The following is a 21,890-nucleotide window of genomic DNA, read 5'->3' as shown; positions in this document are numbered from 1 at the left end:
ATAAGGTATAACTTAAGTAGCTAGCTAAAATAGTACCCGATATATATGCGGGTATATCAGACATTTTTCGAAAAATGTCCCAAATTACCCCAGTTTTTAACGACTTCATATAAATCGCAATTTTGGAGGCCCCTAAAGAGCTAGGAAGCTAAATTTGTTTATATTTGGATTGCATGAGAATGTAGCTTTCTAATAAGGTATAACTTAAGTAGCTAGGATTAATAGTACCTGATATATATGCGGGTATATCGGACATTTTTCGAAAACTGTCCCAAAATTACCCAAGTTTTTAACGACTTCATATAAATCGCAATTTTGGAGGCCCCTAAAGAGCTAGGAAGCCAAATTTTTTTATATTTGGATTGCATGAGAATGTAGCTTTCTAATAAGGTATAACTTAAGTAGCTAGCTAAAATAGTACCCGACATATATGCGGGTATATCAGACATTTTTCGAAAAATGTCCCAAATTACCCCAGTTTTTAACGACTTCATATAAATCGCAATTTTGGAGGCCCCTAAAGAGCTAGGAAGCTAAATTTGTTTATATTTGGATTGCATGAGAATGTAGCTTGCTAATAAGGTATAACTTAAGTAGCTAGGATTAATAGTACCTGATATATATGCGGGTATATCGGACATTTTTCGAAAAATGTCCCAAAATTACCCCAGTTTTTAACGACTTCATATAAATCGCAATTTTGGATGTCCCTAAAGAGCTAGGAAGCCAAATTTTTTTATATTTGGATTGCTTGAGATTGTAGTTTTCTAATAAGGTATAACTTAAGTAGCTAGCTAAAACAGTACCCGATATATATGCGGGTATATCGGACATTTTTCGAAAACTGTCCCAAAATTACCCCAGTTTTTAACGACTTCATATAAATCGCAATTTTGGAGGCCCCTAAAGAGCCAGGAAGCTAAATTTTTTATATTTGGATTGCTTGCTTAAATCGCAATTTTGGATGTCCCTAAAGAGCTAGGAAGCCAAATTTTTTTATATTTGGATTGCTTGAGATTGTAGTTTTAGATTGTAGCTTTCTAATAAGGTATAACTTAAGTAGCTAGCTAAAATAGTACCCGATATATATGCGGGTATATCAGACATTTTTCGAAAAATGTCCCAAATTACCCCAGTTTTTAACCTCTTCATATAAATCGCAATTTTGGAGGCCCCTAAAGAGTTAGGAAGCTAAATTTGTTTATATTTGGATTGCATGAGAATGTAGCTTTCTAATAAGGTATAACTTAAGTAGCTATGAGAATGTAGCTTTCTAATAAGGTATAACTTAAGTAGCTAGGATTAATAGTACCTGAAATATATGCGGGTATATCGGACATTTTTCGAAAAATGTCCCAAAATTACCCCAGTTTTTAACGACTTCATATAAATCGCAATTTTGGATGTCCCTAAAGAGCTAGGAAGACAAATTTTTTTATATTTGGATTGCTTGAGATTGTAGTTTTCTAATAAGGTATAACTTAAGTAGCTAGCTAAAACAGTACCCGATATATATGCGGGTATATCGGACATTTTTCGAAAACTGTCCCAAAATTACCCCAGTTTTTAACGACTTCATATAAATCGCAATTTTGGAGGCCCCTAAAGAGCCAGGAAGCTAAATTTTTTTATATTTGGATTGCTTGAGATTGTAGCTTTCTAATAAGGTATAACTTAAGAAGCTAAATTTGTTTATATTTGGATTGCATGAGAATGTAGCTTTCTAATAAGGTATAACTTAAGTAGCTAGGATTAATAGTACCTGATATATATGCGGGTATAACGGACATTTTTCGAAAAATGTCCCAAAATTACCCCAGTTTTTAACGACTTCATATAAATCGCAATTTTGGATGTCCCTAAAGAGCTAGGAAGCCAAATTTTTTTATATTTGGATTGCTTGAGATTGTAGTTTTAGATTGTAGCTTTCTAATAAGGTATAACTTAAGTAGCTAGCTAAAATAGTACCCGATATATATGCGGGTATATCAGACATTTTTCGAAAAATGTCCCAAATTACCCCAGTTTTTAACGACTTCATATAAATCGCAATTTTGGAGGCCCCTAAAGAGCTAGGAAGCTAAATTTGTTTATATTTGGATTGCATGAGAATGTAGCTTTCTAATAAGGTATAACTTAAGTAGCTAGGATTAATAGTACCTGATATATATGCGGGTATATCGGACATTTTTCGAAAACTGTCCCAAAATTACCCAAGTTTTTAACGACTTCATATAAATCGCAATTTTGGAGGCCCCTAAAGAGCTAGGAAGCCAAATTTTTTTATATTTGGATTTCTTGAGATTGTAGCTTTCTAATAAGGTATAACTTAAGTAGCTAGCTAAAATAGTACCCGACATACATGCGGGTATATCAGACATTTTTCGAAAAATGTCCCAAATTACCCCAGTTTTTAACGACTTCATATAAATCGCAATTTTGGAGGCCCCTAAAGAGCTAGGAAGCTAAATTTGTTTATATTTGGATTGCATGAAAATGTAGCTTTCTAATAAGGCATAACTTAAGTAGCTAGGATTAATATTACCTGATATATATGCGGGTATATCGGACATTTTTCGAAAAATGTCCCAAAATTACCCCAGTTTTTAACGACTTCATATAAATCGCAATTTTGGATGACCCTAAAGAGCCAGGAAGCCAAATTTTTTTATATTTGGATTGCTTGAGATTGTAGTTTTCTAATAAGGTATAACTTAAGTAGCTAGCTAAAACAGTACCCGATATATATGCGGGTATATCGGACATTTTTCGAAAACTGTCCCAAAATTACCCCAGTTTTTAACGACTTCATATAAATCGCAACTTTGGAGGCCCCTAAAGAGCTAGGAAGCTAAATTTGTTTATATTTGGATTGCATGAGAATGTAGCTTTCTAATAAGGTATAACTTAAGTAGCTAGGATTAATAGTACCTGATATATATGCGGGTATATCGGACATTTTTCGAAAAATGTCCCAAAATTACACCAGTTTTTAACGACTTCATATAAATCGCAATTTTGGATGTCCCTAAAGAGCTAGGAAGCTAAATTTGTTTATATTTGGATTGCATGAGAATGTAGCTTTCTAATAAGGTATAACTTAAGTAGCTAGGATTAATAGTACCTGATATATATGCGCGTATATCGGACATTTTTCGAAAAATGTCCCAAAATTACCCCAGTTTTTAACGACTTCATATAAATCGCAATTTTATAACTTAAGTAGCTAGCTAAAACAGTACCCGATATATATGCGGGTATATCGGACATTTTTCGAAAACTGTCCCAAAATTACCCCAGTTTTTAACGACTTCATATAAATCGCAACTTTGGAGGCCCCTAAAGAGCTAGGAAGCTAAATTTGTTTATATTTGGATTGCATGAGAATGTAGCTTTCTAATAAGGTATAACTTAAGTAGCTAGGATTAATAGTACCTGATATATATGCGGGTATATCGGAAATTTTTCGAAAAATGTCCCAAAATTACACCAGTTTTTAACGACTTCATATAAATCGCAATTTTGGATGTCCCTAAAGAGCTAGGAAGCTAAATTTGTTTATATTTGGATTGCATGAGAATGTAGCTTTCTAATAAGGTATAACTTAAGTAGCTAGGATTAATAGTACCTGATATATATGCGCGTATATCGGACATTTTTCGAAAAATGTCCCAAAATTACCCCAGTTTTTAACGACTTCATATAAATCGCAATTTTATAACTTAAGTAGCTAGCTAAAACAGTACCCGATATATATGCGGGTATATCGGACATTTTTCGAAAACTGTCCCAAAATTCCCCAGTTTTTAACGACTTCATATAAATCGCAATTTTGGAGGCCCCTAAAGAGCCAGGAAGCTAAATTTTTTTATATTTGGATTGCTTGAGATTGTAGCTTTCTAATAAGGTATAACTTAAGAAGCTAGGATTAATAGTACCTGATATATATGCGGGTATATCGGACATTTTTCGAAAAATGTCCCAAAATTACCCCAGTTTTTAACGACTTCATATAAATCGCAATTTTGGATGTCGCTAAAGAGCTAGGAAGCCAAATTTTTTTATATTTGGATTGCTTGAGATCGTAGTTTTCTAATAAGGTATAACTTAAGTAGCTAGCTAAAACAGTACCCGATATATATGCGGGTATATCGGACATTTTTCGAAAACTGTCCCAAAATTACCCCAGTTTTTAACGACTTCATATAAATCGCAATTTTGGAGGCCCCTAAAGAGCCAGGAAGCTAAATTTTTTTATATTTGGATTGCTTGAGATTGTAGCTTTCTAATAAGGTATAACTTAAGAAGCTAGGATTAATAGTACCTGATATATATGCGGGTATATCGGACATTTTTCGAAAAATGTCCCAAAATTACCCCAGTTTTTAACGACTTCATATAAATCGCAATTTTGGATGTCCCTAAAGAGCTAGGAAGCCAAATTTTTTTATATTTGGATTGCTTGAGATTGTAGTTTTAGATTGTAGCTTTCTAATAAGGTATAACTTAAGTAGCTAGCTAAAATAGTACCCGATATATATGCGGGTATATCAGACATTTTTCGAAAAATGTCCCAAATTACCCCAGTTTTTAACGACTTCATATAAATCGCAATTTTTGAGGCCCCTAACGAGCTAGGAAGCTAAATTTGTTTATATTTGGATTGCATGAGAATGTAGCTTTCTAATAAGGTATAACTTAAGTAGCTAGGATTAATAGTACCTGATATATATGCGGGTATATCGGACATTTTTCGAAAAATGTCCCAAAATTACACCAGTTTTTAACGGCTTCATATAAATCGCAATTTTGGATGTCCCTAAAGAGCTAGGAAGCTAAATTTGTTTACATTTGGATTGCATGAGAATGTAGCTTTCTAATAAGGTATAACTTAAGTAGCTAGGATTAATAGTACCTGATATATATGCGGGTATATCGGACATTTTTCGAAAAATGTCCCAAAATTACCCCAGTTTTTAACGACTTTATATAAATCGCAATTTTGGAAGTCCCTAAAGAGCTAGGAAGCCAAATTTTTTTATATTTGGATTGCTTGAGATTGTAGTTTTCTAATAAGGTATAACTTAAGTAGCTAGCTAAAACAGTACCCGATATATATGCGGGTATATCGGACATTTTTCGAAAACTGTCCCAAAATTACCCCAGTTTTTAACGACTTCATATAAATCGCAATTTTGGAGGCCCCTAAAGAGCCAGGAAGCTAAATTTGTTTATATTTGGATTGCATGAGAATGTAGCTTTCTAATAAGGTATAACTTAAGTAGCTAGCTAAAACTGTACCCGATATATATGCGGGTATATCGGACATTTTTCGAAAACTGTCCCAAAATTACCCAAGTTTTTAACGACTTCATATAAATCGCAATTTTGGAGGCCCCTAAAGAGCCAGGAAGCTAAATTTTTTTATATTTGGATTTCTTGAGATTGTAGCTTTCTAATAAGGTATAACTTAAGTAGCTAGCTAAAATAGTACCCGACATATATGCGGGTATATCAGACATTTTTCGAAAAATGTCCCAAATTACCCGAGTTTTTAACGACTTCATATAAATCGCAATTTTGGATGTCCCTAAAGAGCTAGGAAGCCAAATTTTTTTATATTTGGATTGCTTGAGATTGTAGTTTTCTAATAAGGTATAACTTAAGTAGCTAGCTAAAACAGTACCCGATATATATGCGGGTATATCGGACATTTTTCGAAAACTGTCCCAAAATTACCCCAGTTTTTAACGACTTCATATAAATCGCAATTTTGGAGGCCCCTAAAGAGGCAGGAAGCTAAATTTTTTTATATTTGGATTGCTTGCTTAAATCGCAATTTTGGATGTCCCTAAAGAGCTAGGAATCCAAATTTTTTTATATTTGGATTGCTTGAGATTGTAGTTTTAGATTGTAGCTTTCTAATAAGGTATAACTTAAGTAGCTAGCTAAAATAGTACCCGATATATATGCGGGTATATCAGACATTTTTCGAAAAATGTCCCAAATTACCCCAGTTTTTAACGACTTCATATAAATCGCAATTTTGGAGGCCCCTAAAGAGCTAGGAAGCTAAATTTGTTTATATTTGGATTGCTTGAGATTGTAGTTTTAGATTGTAGGTTTCTAATAAGGTATAACTTAAGTAGCTAGCTAAAATAGTACCCGATATATATGCGGGTATATCAGACATTTTTCGAAAAATGTCCCAAATTACCCCAGTTTTTAACGACTTCATATAAATCGCAATTTTGGAGGCCCCTAAAGAGCTAGGAAGCTAAATTTGTTTATATTTGGATTGCATGAGAATGTAGCTTTCTAATAAGGTATAACTTAAGTAGCTAGGATTAATAGTACCTGATATATATGCGGGTATATCGGACATTTTTCGAAAAATGTCCCAAAATTACCCCAGTTTTTAACGACTTCATATAAATCGCAATTTTGGATGTCGCTAAAGAGCTAGGAAGCCAAATTTTTTTATATTTGGATTGCTTGAGATCGTAGTTTTCTAATAAGGTATAACTTAAGTAGCTAGCTAAAACAGTACCCGATATATATGCGGGTATATCGGACATTTTTCGAAAACTGTCCCAAAATTACCCCAGTTTTTAACGACTTCATATAAATCGCAATTTTGGAGGCCCCTAAAGAGCCAGGAAGCTAAATTTTTTTATATTTGGATTGCTTGAGATTGTAGCTTTCTAATAAGGTATAACTTAAGAAGCTAGGATTAATAGTACCTGATATATATGCGGGTATATCGGACATTTTTCGAAAAATGTCCCAAAATTACCCCAGTTTTTAACGACTTCATATAAATCGCAATTTTGGATGTCCCTAAAGAGCTAGGAAGCCAAATTTTTTTATATTTGGATTGCTTGAGATTGTAGTTTTAGATTGTAGCTTTCTAATAAGGTATAACTTAAGTAGCTAGCTAAAATAGTACCCGATATATATGCGGGTATATCAGACATTTTTCGAAAAATGTCCCAAATTACCCCAGTTTTTAACGACTTCATATAAATCGCAATTTTTGAGGCCCCTAACGAGCTAGGAAGCTAAATTTGTTTATATTTGGATTGCATGAGAATGTAGCTTTCTAATAAGGTATAACTTAAGTAGCTAGGATTAATAGTACCTGATATATATGCGGGTATATCGGACATTTTTCGAAAAATGTCCCAAAATTACACCAGTTTTTAACGGCTTCATATAAATCGCAATTTTGGATGTCCCTAAAGAGCTAGGAAGCTAAATTTGTTTATATTTGGATTGCATGAGAATGTAGCTTTCTAATAAGGTATAACTTAAGTAGCTAGGATTAATAGTACCTGATATATATGCGGGTATATCGGACATTTTTCGAAAAATGTCCCAAAATTACCCCAGTTTTTAACGACTTTATATAAATCGCAATTTTGGAAGTCCCTAAAGAGCTAGGAAGCCAAATTTTTTTATATTTGGATTGCTTGAGATTGTAGTTTTCTAATAAGGTATAACTTAAGTAGCTAGCTAAAACAGTACCCGATATATATGCGGGTATATCGGACATTTTTCGAAAACTGTCCCAAAATTACCCCAGTTTTTAACGACTTCATATAAATCGCAATTTTGGAGGCCCCTAAAGAGCCAGGAAGCTAAATTTGTTTATATTTGGATTGCATGAGAATGTAGCTTTCTAATAAGGTATAACTTAAGTAGCTAGCTAAAACTGTACCCGATATATATGCGGGTATATCGGACATTTTTCGAAAACTGTCCCAAAATTACCCAAGTTTTTAACGACTTCATATAAATCGCAATTTTGGAGGCCCCTAAAGAGCCAGGAAGCTAAATTTTTTTATATTTGGATTTCTTGAGATTGTAGCTTTCTAATAAGGTATAACTTAAGTAGCTAGCTAAAATAGTACCCGACATATATGCGGGTATATCAGACATTTTTCGAAAAATGTCCCAAATTACCCGAGTTTTTAACGACTTCATATAAATCGCAATTTTGGATGTCCCTAAAGAGCTAGGAAGCCAAATTTTTTTATATTTGGATTGCTTGAGATTGTAGTTTTCTAATAAGGTATAACTTAAGTAGCTAGCTAAAACAGTACCCGATATATATGCGGGTATATCGGACATTTTTCGAAAACTGTCCCAAAATTACCCCAGTTTTTAACGACTTCATATAAATCGCAATTTTGGAGGCCCCTAAAGAGGCAGGAAGCTAAATTTTTTTATATTTGGATTGCTTGCTTAAATCGCAATTTTGGATGTCCCTAAAGAGCTAGGAAGCCAAATTTTTTTATATTTGGATTGCTTGAGATTGTAGTTTTAGATTGTAGCTTTCTAATAAGGTATAACTTAAGTAGCTAGCTAAAATAGTACCCGATATATATGCGGGTATATCAGACATTTTTCGAAAAATGTCCCAAATTACCCCAGTTTTTAACGACTTCATATAAATCGCAATTTTGGAGGCCCCTAAAGAGCTAGGAAGCTAAATTTGTTTATATTTGGATTGCTTGAGATTGTAGTTTTAGATTGTAGGTTTCTAATAAGGTATAACTTAAGTAGCTAGCTAAAATAGTACCCGATATATATGCGGGTATATCAGACATTTTTCGAAAAATGTCCCAAATTACCCCAGTTTTTAACGACTTCATATAAATCGCAATTTTGGAGGCCCCTAAAGAGCTAGGAAGCTAAATTTGTTTATATTTGGATTGCATGAGAATGTAGCTTTCTAATAAGGTATAACTTAAGTAGCTAGGATTAATAGTACCTGATATATATGCGGGTATATCGGACATTTTTCGAAAAATGTCCCATATTACCCCAGTTTTTAACGACTTCATATAAATCGCAATTTTGGAGGCCCCTAAGGAGCTAGGAAGCCAAATTTGTTTATATTTGGATTGCATGAGAATGTAGCTTTCTAATAAGGTATAACTTAAGTAGCTAGGATTAATAGTACCTGATATATATGCGGGTATATCGGACATTTTTCGAAAAATGTCCCAAAATTACCCCAGTTTTTAACGACTTCATATAAATCGCAATTTTGGATGTCCCTAAAGAGCTAGGAAGCCAAATTTTTTTATATTTGGATTGCTTGAGATTGTAGTTTTCTAATAAGGTATAACTTAAGTAGCTAGCTAAAATAGTACCCGATATATATGCGGGTATATCAGACATTTTTCGAAAAATGTCCCAAATTACCCCAGTTTTTAACGACTTCATATAAATCGCAATTTTGGAGGCCCTAAAGAGCTAGGAAGCTAAATTTGTTTATATTTGGATTGCTTGAAATTGTAGTTTTAGATTGTAGGTTTCTAATAAGGTATAACTTAAGTAGCTAGCTAAAATAGTACCCGATATATATGCGGGTATATCAGACATTTTTCGAAAAATGTCCCAAATTACCCCAGTTTTTAACGACTTCATATAAATCGCAATTTTGGAGGCCCCTAAAGAGCTAGGAAGCCAAATTTTTTTATATTTGGATTGCTTGAGATTGTAGTTTTCTAATAAGGTATAACTAAAGTAGCTAGCTAAAACAGTACCCGATATATATGCGGGTATATCGGACATTTTTCGAAAACTGTCCCAAAATTACCCCAGTTTTTAACGACTTCATATAAATCGCAATTTTGGAGGCCCCTAAAGAGCCAGGAAGCTAAATTTTTTTATATTTGGATTGCTTGCTTAAATCGCAATTTTGGATGTCCCTAAAGAGCTAGGAAGCCACATTTTTTTATATTTGGATTGCTTGAGATTGTAGTTTTAGATTGTAGCTTTCTAATAAGGTATAACTTAAGTAGCTAGCTAAAATAGTACCCGATATATATGCGGGTATATCAGACATTTTTCGAAAAATGTCCCAAATTACCCCAGTTTTTAACGACTTCATATAAATCGCAATTTTGGAGGCCCCTAAAGAGCCAGGAAGCTAAATTTTTTTATATTTGGATTGCTTGCTTAAATCGCAATTTTGGAGGCCCCTAACAAGCTAGGAAGCCAAATTTTTTTATATTTGGATTGCATGAGAATGTAGCTTTCTAATAAGGTATAACTTAAGTAGCTAGCTAAAATAGTACCCGACATATATGCGGGTATATCAGACATTTTTCGGAAAATGTCCCAAATTACCCCAGTTTTTAACGACTTCATATAAATCGCAATTTTGGAGGCCCCTAAAGAGCTAGGAAGCTAAATTTGTTTATATTTGGATTGCATGAGAATGTAGCTTTCTAATAAGGTATAACTTAAGTAGCTAGGATTAATAGTACCTGATATATATGCGGGTATATCGGACATTTTTCGAAAAATGTCCCAAAATTACCCCAGTTTTTAACGACTTCATATAAATCGCAATTTTGGATGTCCCTAAAGAGCTAGGAAGCCAAATTTTTTTATATTTGGATTGCTTGAGATTGTAGTTTTCTAATAAGGTATAACTTAAGTAGCTAGCTAAAACAGTACCCGATATATATGCGGGTATATCGGACATTTTTCGAAAACTGTCCCAAAATTACCCCAGTTTTTAACGACTTCATATAAATCGCAATTTTGGAGGCCCCTAAAGAGGCAGGAAGCTAAATTTTTTTATATTTGGATTGCTTGCTTAAATCGCAATTTTGGATGTCCCTAAAGAGCTAGGAAGCCAAATTTTTTTATATTTGGATTGCTTGAGATTGTAGTTTTAGATTGTAGCTTTCTAATAAGGTATAACTTAAGTAGCTAGCTAAAATAGTACCCGATATATATGCGGGTATATCAGACATTTTTCGAAAAATGTCCCAAATTACCCCAGTTTTTAACGACTTCATATAAATCGCAATTTTGGAGGCCCCTAAAGAGCTAGGAAGCTAAATTTGTTTATATTTGGATTGCTTGAGATTGTAGTTTTAGATTGTAGGTTTCTAATTCTTAAGTAGCTAGCTAAAATAGTACCCGATATATATGCGGGTATATCAGACATTTTTCGAAAAATGTCCCAAATTACCCCAGTTTTTAACGACTTCATATAAATCGCAATTTTGGAGGCCCCTAAAGAGCTAGGAAGCTAAATTTGTTTATATTTGGATTGCATGAGAATGTAGCTTTCTAATAAGGTATAACTTAAGTAGCTAGGATTAATAGTACCTGATATATATGCGGGTATATCGGACATTTTTCGAAAAATGTCCCATATTACCCCAGTTTTTAACGACTTCATATAAATCGCAATTTTGGAGGCCCCTAAGGAGCTAGGAAGCCAAATTTTTTTATATTTGGATTGCATGAGAATGTAGCTTTCTAATAAGGTATAACTTAAGTAGCTAGCTAAAATAGTACCCGACATATATGCGGGTATATCAGACATTTTTCGAAAAATGTCCCAAATTACCCCAGTTTTTAACGACTTCATATAAATCGCAATTTTGGAGGCCCCTAAAGAGCTAGGAAGCTAAATTTGTTTATATTTGGATTGCATGAGAATGTAGCTTTCTAATAAGGTATAACTTAAGTAGCTAGGATTAATAGTACCCGATATATATGCGGGTATATCAGACATTTTTCGAAAAATGTCCCAAATTACCTCAGTTTTTAACGACTTCATATAAATCGCAATTTTGGAGGCCCCTAAAGAGCTAGGAAGCTAAATTTGTTTATATTTGGATTGCTTGAGATTGTAGTTTTAGATTGTAGGTTTCTAATAAGGTATAACTTAAGTAGCTAGCTAAAATAGTACCCCATATATATGCGGGTATATCAGACATTTTTCGAAAAATGTCCCAAATTACCCCAGTTTTTAACGACTTCATATAAATCGCAATTTTGGAGGCCCCTAAAGAGCTAGGAAGCTAAATTTGTTTATATTTGGATTGCATGAGAATGTAGCTTTCTAATAAGGTATAACTTAAGTAGCTAGGATTAATAGTACCTGATATATATGCGGGTATATCGGACATTTTTCGAAAAATGTCCCAAAATTACCCCAGTTTTTAACGACTTCATATAAATCGCAATTTTGGATGTCCCTAAAGAGCTAGGAAGCCAAATTTTTTTATATTTGGATTGCTTGAGATTGTAGTTTTCTAATAAGGTATAACTTAAGTAGCTAGCTAAAACAGTACCCGATATATATGCGGGTATATCGGACATTTTTCGAAAACTGTCCCAAAATTACCCCAGTTTTTAACGACTTCATATAAATCGCAATTTTGGAGGCCCCTAAAGAGCCAGGAAGCTAAATTTTTTTATATTTGGATTGCTTGCTTAAATCGCAATTTTGGATGTCCCTAAAGAGCTAGGAAGCCAAATTTTTTTATATTTGGATTGCTTGAGATTGTAGTTTTAGATTGTAGCTTTCTAATAAGGTATAACTTAAGTAGCTAGCTAAAATAGTACCCGATATATATGCGGGTATATCAGACATTTTTAGAAAAATGTCCCAAATTACCCCAGTTTTTAACGACTTCATATAAATCGCAATTTTGGAGGCCCCTAAAGAGCTAGGAAGCTAAATTTGTTTATATTTGGATTGCTTGAGATTGTAGTTTTAGATTGTAGGTTTCTAATAAGGTATAACTTAAGTAGCTAGCTAAAATAGTACCCGATATATATGCGGGTATATCAGACATTTTTCGAAAAATGTCCCAAATTACCCCAGTTTTTAACGACTTCATATAAATCGCAATTTTGGATGACCCTAAAGAGCCAGGAAGCCAAATTTTTTTATATTTGGATTGCTTGAGATTGTAGCTTTCTAATAAGGCATAACTTAAGTAGCTAGCTAAAATAGTACCCGACATATATGCGGGTATATCAGACATTTTTCGAAAAATGTCCCAAATTACCCCAGTTTTTAACGACTTCATATAAATCGCAATTTTGGAGGCCCCTAAAGAGCCAGGAAGCCAAATTTTTTTATATTTGGATTGCTTGAGATTGTAGTTTTCTAATAAGGTATAACTTAAGTAGCTAGCTAAAACAGTACCCGATATATATGCGGGTATATCGGACATTTTTCGAAAACTGTCCCAAAATTACCCCAGTTTTTAACGACTTCATATAAATCGCAATTTTGGAGGCCCCTAAAGAGCCAGGAAGCTAAATTTTTTTATATTTGGATTGCTTGCTTAAATCGCAATTTTGGATGTCCCTAAAGAGCTAGGAAGCCACATTTTTTTATATTTGGATTGCTTGAGATTGTAGTTTTAGATTGTAGCTTTCTAATAAGGTATAACTTAAGTAGCTAGCTAAAATAGTACCCGATATATATGCGGGTATATCAGACATTTTTCGAAAAATGTCCCAAATTACCCCAGTTTTTAACGACTTCATATAAATCGCAATTTTGGAGGCCCCTAAAGAGCCAGGAAGCTAAATTTTTTTATATTTGGATTGCTTGCTTAAATCGCAATTTTGGAGGCCCCTAACAAGCTAGGAAGCCAAATTTTTTTATATTTGGATTGCATGAGAATGTAGCTTTCTAATAAGGTATAACTTAAGTAGCTAGCTAAAATAGTACCCGACATATATGCGGGTATATCAGACATTTTTCGGAAAATGTCCCAAATTACCCCAGTTTTTAACGACTTCATATAAATCGCAAATTTGGAGGCCCCTAAAGAGCTAGGAAGCTAAATTTGTTTATATTTGGATTGCATGAGAATGTAGCTTTCTAATAAGGTATAACTTAAGTAGCTAGGATTAATAGTACCTGATATATATGCGGGTATATCGGACATTTTTCGAAAAATGTCCCAAAATTACCCCAGTTTTTAACGACTTCATATAAATCGCAATTTTGGATGTCCCTAAAGAGCTAGGAAGCTAAATTTGTTTATATTTGGATTGCATGAGAATGTAGCTTTCTAATAAGGTATAACTTAAGTAGCTAGGATTAATAGTACCTGATATATATGCGCGTATATCGGACATTTTTCGAAAAATGTCCCAAAATTACCCCAGTTTTTAACGACTTCATATAAATCGCAATTTTATAACTTAAGTAGCTAGCTAAAACAGTACCCGATATATATGCGGGTATATCGGACATTTTTCGAAAACTGTCCCAAAATTACCCCAGTTTTTAACGACTTCATATAAATCGCAATTTTGGAGGCCCCTAAAGAGCCAGGAAGCTAAATTTTTTATATTTGGATTGCTTGAGATTGTAGCTTTCTAATAAGGTATAACTTAAGAAGCTAGGATTAATAGTACCTGATATATATGCGGGTATATCGGACATTTTTCGAAAAATGTCCCAAAATTACCCCAGTTTTTAACGACTTCATATAAATCGCAATTTTGGATGTCCCTAAAGAGCTAGGAAGCCAAATTTTTTTATATTTGGATTGCTTGAGATCGTAGTTTTCTAATAAGGTATAACTTAAGTAGCTAGCTAAAACAGTACCCGATATATATGCGGGTATATCGGACATTTTTCGAAAACTGTCCCAAAATTACCCCAGTTTTTAACGACTTCATATAAATCGCAATTTTGGAGGCCCCTAAAGAGCCAGGAAGCTAAATTTTTTTATATTTGGATTGCTTGAGATTGTAGCTTTCTAATAAGGTATAACTTAAGAAGCTAGGATTAATAGTACCTGATATATATGCGGGTATATCGGACATTTTTCGAAAAATGTCCCAAAATTACCCCAGTTTTTAACGACTTCATATAAATCGCAATTTTGGATGTCCCTAAAGAGCTAGGAAGCCAAATTTTTTTATATTTGGATTGCTTGAGATTGTAGTTTTAGATTGTAGCTTTCTAATAAGGTATAACTTAAGTAGCTAGCTAAAATAGTACCCGATATATATGCGGGTATATCAGACATTTTTCGAAAAATGTCCCAAATTACCCCAGTTTTTAACGACTTCATATAAATCGCAATTTTGGAGGCCCCTAAAGAGCTAGGAAGCTAAATTTGTTTATATTTGGATTGCATGAGAATGTAGCTTTCTAATAAGGTATAACTTAAGTAGCTAGGATTAATAGTACCTGATATATATGCGGGTATATCGGACATTTTTCGAAAAATGTCCCAAATTACCCCAGTTTTTAACGACTTCATATAAATCGCAATTTTGGAGGCCCCTAAAGAGCTAGGAAGCTAAATTTGTTTATATTTGGATTGCTTGAGATTGTAGTTTTCTAATAAGGTATAACTTAAGTAGCTAGCTAAAACAGTACCCGATATATATGCGGGTATATCGGACATTTTTCGAAAACTGTCCCAAAATTACCCCAGTTTTTAACGACTTCATATAAATCGCAATTTTTGAGGCCCCTAACGAGCTAGGAAGCTAAATTTGTTTATATTTGGATTGCATGAGAATGTAGCTTTCTAATAAGGTATAACTTAAGTAGCTAGGATTAATAGTACCTGATATATATGCGGGTATATCGGACATTTTTCGAAAAATGTCCCAAAATTACACCAGTTTTTAACGACTTCATATAAATCGCAATTTTGGATGTCCCTAAAGAGCTAGGAAGCTAAATTTGTTTATATTTGGATTGCATGAGAATGTAGCTTTCTAATAAGGTATAACTTAAGTAGCTAGGATTAATAGTACCTGATATATATGCGGGTATATCGGACATTTTTCGAAAAATGTCCCAAAATTACCCCAGTTTTTAACGACTTTATATAAATCGCAATTTTGGAAGTCCCTAAAGAGCTAGGAAGCCAAATTTTTTTATATTTGGATTGCTTGAGATTGTAGTTCTCTAATAAGGTATAACTTAAGTAGCTAGCTAAAACAGTACCCGATATATATGCGGGTATATCGGACATTTTTCGAAAACTGTCCCAAAATTACCCCAGTTTTTAACGACTTCATATAAATCGCAATTTTGGAGGCCCCTAAAGAGCCAGGAAGCTAAATTTTTTTATATTTGGATTGCTTGAGATTGTAGCTTTCTAATAAGGTATAACTTAAGTAGCTAGGATTAATAGTACCTGATATATATGCGGGTATATCGGACATTTTTCGAAAAATGTCCCAAATTACCCCAGTTTTTAACGACTTCATATAAATCGTAATTTTGGAGGCCCCTAACGAGCTAGGAAGCCAAATTTTTTTATATTTGGATTGCATGAGAATGTAGCTTTCTAATAAGGTATAACTTAAGTAGCTAGCTAAAATAGTACCCGACATATATGCGGGTATATCAGACATTTTTTGAAAAATGTCCCAAATTACCCCAGTTTTTAACGACTTCATATAAATCGCAATTTTGGAGGCCCCTAAAGAGCTAGGAAGCTAAATTTGTTTATATTTGGATTGCATGAGAATGTAGCTTTCTAATAAGGTATAACTTAAGTAGCTAGGATTAATAGTACCTGATATATATGCGGGTATATCGGACATTTTTCGAAAAATGTCCCAAAATTACACCAGTTTTTAACGACTTCATATAAATCGCAATTTTGGATGTCCCTAAAGAGCTAGGAAGCTAAATTTGTTTATATTTGGATTGCATGAGAATGTAGCTTTCTAATAAGGTATAACTTAAGTAGCTAGGATTAATAGTACCTGATATATATGCGGGTATATCGGACATTTTTCGAAAAATGTCCCAAAATTACCCCAGTTTTTAACGACTTCATATAAATCGCAATTTTGGATGTCCCTAAAGAGCTAGGAAGCTAAATTTGTTTATATTTGGATTGCATGAGAATGTAGCTTTCTAATAAGGTATAACTTAAGTAGCTAGGATTAATAGTACCTGATATATATGCGGGTATATCGGACATTTTTCGAAAAATGTCCCAAAATTACCCCAGTTTTTAACGACTTCATATAAATCGCAATTTTGGAAGTCCCTAAAGAGCTAGGAAGCCAAATTTTTTTATATTTGGATTGCTTGAGATTGTAGTTTTCTAATAAGGTATAACTTAAGTAGCTAGCTAAAACAGTACCCGATATATATGCGGGTATATCGGACATTTTTCGAAAACTGTCCCAAAATTACCCAAGTTTTTAACGACTTCATATAAATCGCAATTTTGGAGGCCCCTAAAGAGCCAGGAAGCTAAATTTTTTTATATTTGGATTTCTTGAGATTGTAGCTTTCTAATAAGGTATAACTTAAGTAGCTAGCTAAAATAGTACCCGATATATATGCGGGTATATCGGACATTTTTCGAAAACTGTCCCAAAATTACCCAAGTTTTTAACGACTTCATATAAATCGCAATTTTGGAGGCCCCTAAAGAGCCAGGAAGCTAAATTTTTTTATATTTGGATTTCTTGAGATTGTAGCTTTCTAATAAGGTATAACTTAAGTAGCTAGCTAAAATAGTACCCGACATATATGCGGGTATATCAGACATTTTTCGAAAAATGTCCCAAATTACCCGAGTTATTAACGACTTCATATAAATCGCAATTTTGGAGGCCCCTAAAGAGCCAGGAAGCCAAATTTTTTTATATTTGGATTGCTTGAGATTGTAGTTTTCTAATAAGGTATAACTTAAGTAGCTAGCTAAAACAGTACCCGATATATATGCGGGTATATCGGACATTTTTCGAAAACTGTCCCAAAATTACCCCAGTTTTTAACGACTTCATATAAATCGCAATTTTGGAGGCCCCTAAAGAGCCAGGAAGCTAAATTTTTTTATATTTGGATTGCTTGCTTAAATCGCAATTTTGGATGTCCCTAAAGAGCTAGGAAGCCAAATTTTTTTATATTTGGATTGCTTGAGATTGTAGTTTTAGATTGTAGCTTTCTAATAAGGTATAACTTAAGTAGCTAGCTAAAATAGTACCCGATATATATGCGGGTATATCAGACATTTTTCGAAAAATATCCCAAATTACCCCAGTTTTTAACGACTTCATATAAATCGCAATTTTGGATGTCCCTAAAGAGCTAGGAAGCCAAAGTTTTTTATATTTGGATTGCTTGAGATTGTAGTTTTAGATTGTAGCTTTCTAATAAGGTATAACTTAAGTAGCTAGCTAAAACAGTACCCGATATATATGCGGGTATATCGGACATTTTTCGAAAACTGTCCCAAAATTACCCCAGTTTTTAACGACTTCATATAAATCGCAATTTTTGAGGCCCCTAAAGAGCTAGGAAGCTAAATTTGTTTATATTTGGATTGCATGAGAATGTAGCTTTCTAATAAGGTATAACTTAAGTAGCTAGGATTAATAGTACCTGATATATATGCGGGTATATCGGACATTTTTCGAAAAATGTCCCAAAATTACACCAGTTTTTAACGACTTCATATAAATCGCAATTTTGGATGTCCCTAAAGAGCTAGGAAGCTAAATTTGTTTATATTTGGATTGCATGAGAATGTAGCTTTCTAATAAGGTATAACTTAAGTAGCTAGGATTAATAGTACCTGATATATATGCGGGTATATCGGACATTTTTCGAAAAATGTCCCAAAATTACCCCAGTTTTTAACGACTTCATATAAATCGCAATTTTGGATGTCCCTAAAGAGCTAGGAAGCCAAATTTTTTTATATTTGGATTGCTTGAGATTGTAGTTTTCTAATAAGGTATAACTTAAGTAGCTAGCTAAAATAGTACCCGATATATATGCGGGTATATCAGACATTTTTCGAAAAATGTCCCAAATTACCCCAGTTTTTAACGACTTCATATAAATCGCAATTTTGGAGGCCCTAAAGAGCTAGGAAGCTAAATTTGTTTATATTTGGATTGCTTGAAATTGTAGTTTTAGATTGTAGGTTTCTAATAAGGTATAACTTAAGTAGCTAGCTAAAATAGTACCCGATATATACGCGGGTATATCAGACATTTTTCGAAAAATGTCCCAAATTACCCCAGTTTTTAACGACTTCATATAAATCGCAATTTTGGAGGCCCCTAAAGAGCTAGGAAGCCAAATTTTTTTATATTTGGATTGCTTGAGATTGTAGTTTTCTAATAAGGTATAACTAAAGTAGCTAGCTAAAACAGTACCCGATATATATGCGGGTATATCGGACATTTTTCGAAAACTTTCCCAAAATTACCCCAGTTTTTAACGACTTCATATAAATCGCAATTTTGGAGGCCCCTAAAGAGCCAGGAAGCTAAATTTTTTTATATTTGGATTGCTTGCTTAAATCGCAATTTTGGATGTCCCTAAAGAGCTAGGAAGCCACATTTTTTTATATTTGGATTGCTTGAGATTGTAGTTTTAGATTGTAGCTTTCTAATAAGGTATAACTTAAGTAGCTAGCTAAAATAGTACCCGATATATATGCGGGTATATCAGACATTTTTCGAAAAATGTCCCAAATTACCCCAGTTTTTAACGACTTCATATAAATCGCAATTTTGGAGGCCCCTAAAGAGCCAGGAAGCTAAATTTTTTTATATTTGGATTGCTTGCTTAAATCGCAATTTTGGAGGCCCCTAACAAGCTAGGAAGCCAAATTTTTTTATATTTGGATTTCTTGAGATTGTAGCTTTCTAATAAGGTATAACTTAAGTAGCTAGCTAAAATAGTACCCGACATATATGCGGGTATATCAGACATTTTTCGAAAAATGTCCCAAATTACCCGAGTTATTAACGACTTCATATAAATCGCAATTTTGGAGGCCCCTAAAGAGCCAGGAAGCCAAATTTTTTTATATTTGGATTGCTTGAGATTGTAGTTTTCTAATAAGGTATAACTTAAGTAGCTAGCTAAAACAGTACCCGATATATATGCGGGTATATCGGACATTTTTCGAAAACTGTCCCAAAATTACCCCAGTTTTTAACGACTTCATATAAATCGCAATTTTGGAGGCCCCTAAAGAGCCAGGAAGCTAAATTTTTTTATATTTGGATTGCTTGCTTAAATCGCAATTTTGGATGTCCCTAAAGAGCTAGGAAGCCAAATTTTTTTATATTTGGATTGCTTGAGATTGTAGTTTTAGATTGTAGCTTTCTAATAAGGTATAACTTAAGTAGCTAGCTAAAATAGTACCCGATATATATGCGGGTATATCAGACATTTTTCGAAAAATATCCCAAATTACCCCAGTTTTTAACGACTTCATATAAATCGCAATTTTGGATGTCCCTAAAGAGCTAGGAAGCCAAAGTTTTTTATATTTGGATTGCTTGAGATTGTAGTTTTAGATTGTAGCTTTCTAATAAGGTATAACTTAAGTAGCTAGCTAAAACAGTACCCGATATATATGCGGGTATATCGGACATTTTTCGAAAACTGTCCCAAAATTACCCCAGTTTTTAACGACTTCATATAAATCGCAATTTTTGAGGCCCCTAAAGAGCTAGGAAGCTAAATTTGTTTATATTTGGATTGCATGAGAATGTAGCTTTCTAATAAGGTATAACTTAAGTAGCTAGGATTAATAGTACCTGATATATATGCGGGTATATCGGACATTTTTCGAAAAATGTCCCAAAATTACACCAGTTTTTAACGACTTCATATAAATCGCAATTTTGGATGTCCCTAAAGAGCTAGGAAGCTAAATTTGTTTATATTTGGATTGCATGAGAATGTAGCTTTCTAATAAGGTATAACTTAAGTAGCTAGGATTAATAGTACCTGATATATATGCGGGTATATCGGACATTTTTCGAAAAATGTCCCAAAATTACCCCAGTTTTTAACGACTTCATATAAATCGCAATTTTGGATGTCCCTAAAGAGCTAGGAAGCCAAATTTTTTTATATTTGGATTGCTTGAGATTGTAGTTTTCTAATAAGGTATAACTTAAGTAGCTAGCTAAAATAGTACCCGATATATATGCGGGTATATCAGACATTTTTCGAAAAATGTCCCAAATTACCCCAGTTTTTAACGACTTCATATAAATCGCAATTTTGGAGGCCCTAAAGAGCTAGGAAGCTAAATTTGTTTATATTTGGATTGCTTGAAATTGTAGTTTTAGATTGTAGGTTTCTAATAAGGTATAACTTAAGTAGCTAGCTAAAATAGTACCCGATATATACGCGGGTATATCAGACATTTTTCGAAAAATGTCCCAAATTACCCCAGTTTTTAACGACTTCATATAAATCGCAATTTTGGAGGCCCCTAAAGAGCTAGGAAGCCAAATTTTTTTATATTTGGATTGCTTGAGATTGTAGTTTTCTAATAAGGTATAACTAAAGTAGCTAGCTAAAACAGTACCCGATATATATGCGGGTATATCGGACATTTTTCGAAAACTTTCCCAAAATTACCCCAGTTTTTAACGACTTCATATAAATCGCAATTTTGGAGGCCCCTAAAGAGCCAGGAAGCTAAATTTTTTTATATTTGGATTGCTTGCTTAAATCGCAATTTTGGATGTCCCTAAAGAGCTAGGAAGCCACATTTTTTTATATTTGGATTGCTTGAGATTGTAGTTTTAGATTGTAGCTTTCTAATAAGGTATAACTTAAGTAGCTAGCTAAAATAGTACCCGATATATATGCGGGTATATCAGACATTTTTCGAAAAATGTCCCAAATTACCCCAGTTTTTAACGACTTCATATAAATCGCAATTTTGGAGGCCCCTAAAGAGCCAGGAAGCTAAATTTTTTTATATTTGGATTGCTTGCTTAAATCGCAATTTTGGAGGCCCCTAACAAGCTAGGAAGCCAAATTTTTTTATATTTGGATTGTATGAGAATGTAGCTTTCTAATAAGGTATAACTTAAGTAGCTAGCTAAAATAGTACCCGATATATATGCGGGTATATCAGACATTTTTCGAAAAATGTCCCAAATTACCCCAGTTTTTAACGACTTCATATAAATCGCAATTTTGGAGGCCCCTAAAGAGCTAGGAAGCTAAATTTGTTTATATTTGGATTGCTTGAGATTGTAGTTTTAGATTGTAGGTTTCTAATAAGGTATAACTTAAGTAGCTAGCTAAAATAGTACCCGATATATATGCGGGTATATCA

The sequence above is a fragment of the Calliphora vicina genome, chromosome 2 (assembly GCF_958450345.1).
Source record: "Calliphora vicina chromosome 2, idCalVici1.1, whole genome shotgun sequence".
Taxonomy (NCBI): domain Eukaryota; kingdom Metazoa; phylum Arthropoda; class Insecta; order Diptera; family Calliphoridae; genus Calliphora; species Calliphora vicina.
Note: the sequence above shows the minus strand (reverse complement) of the source record.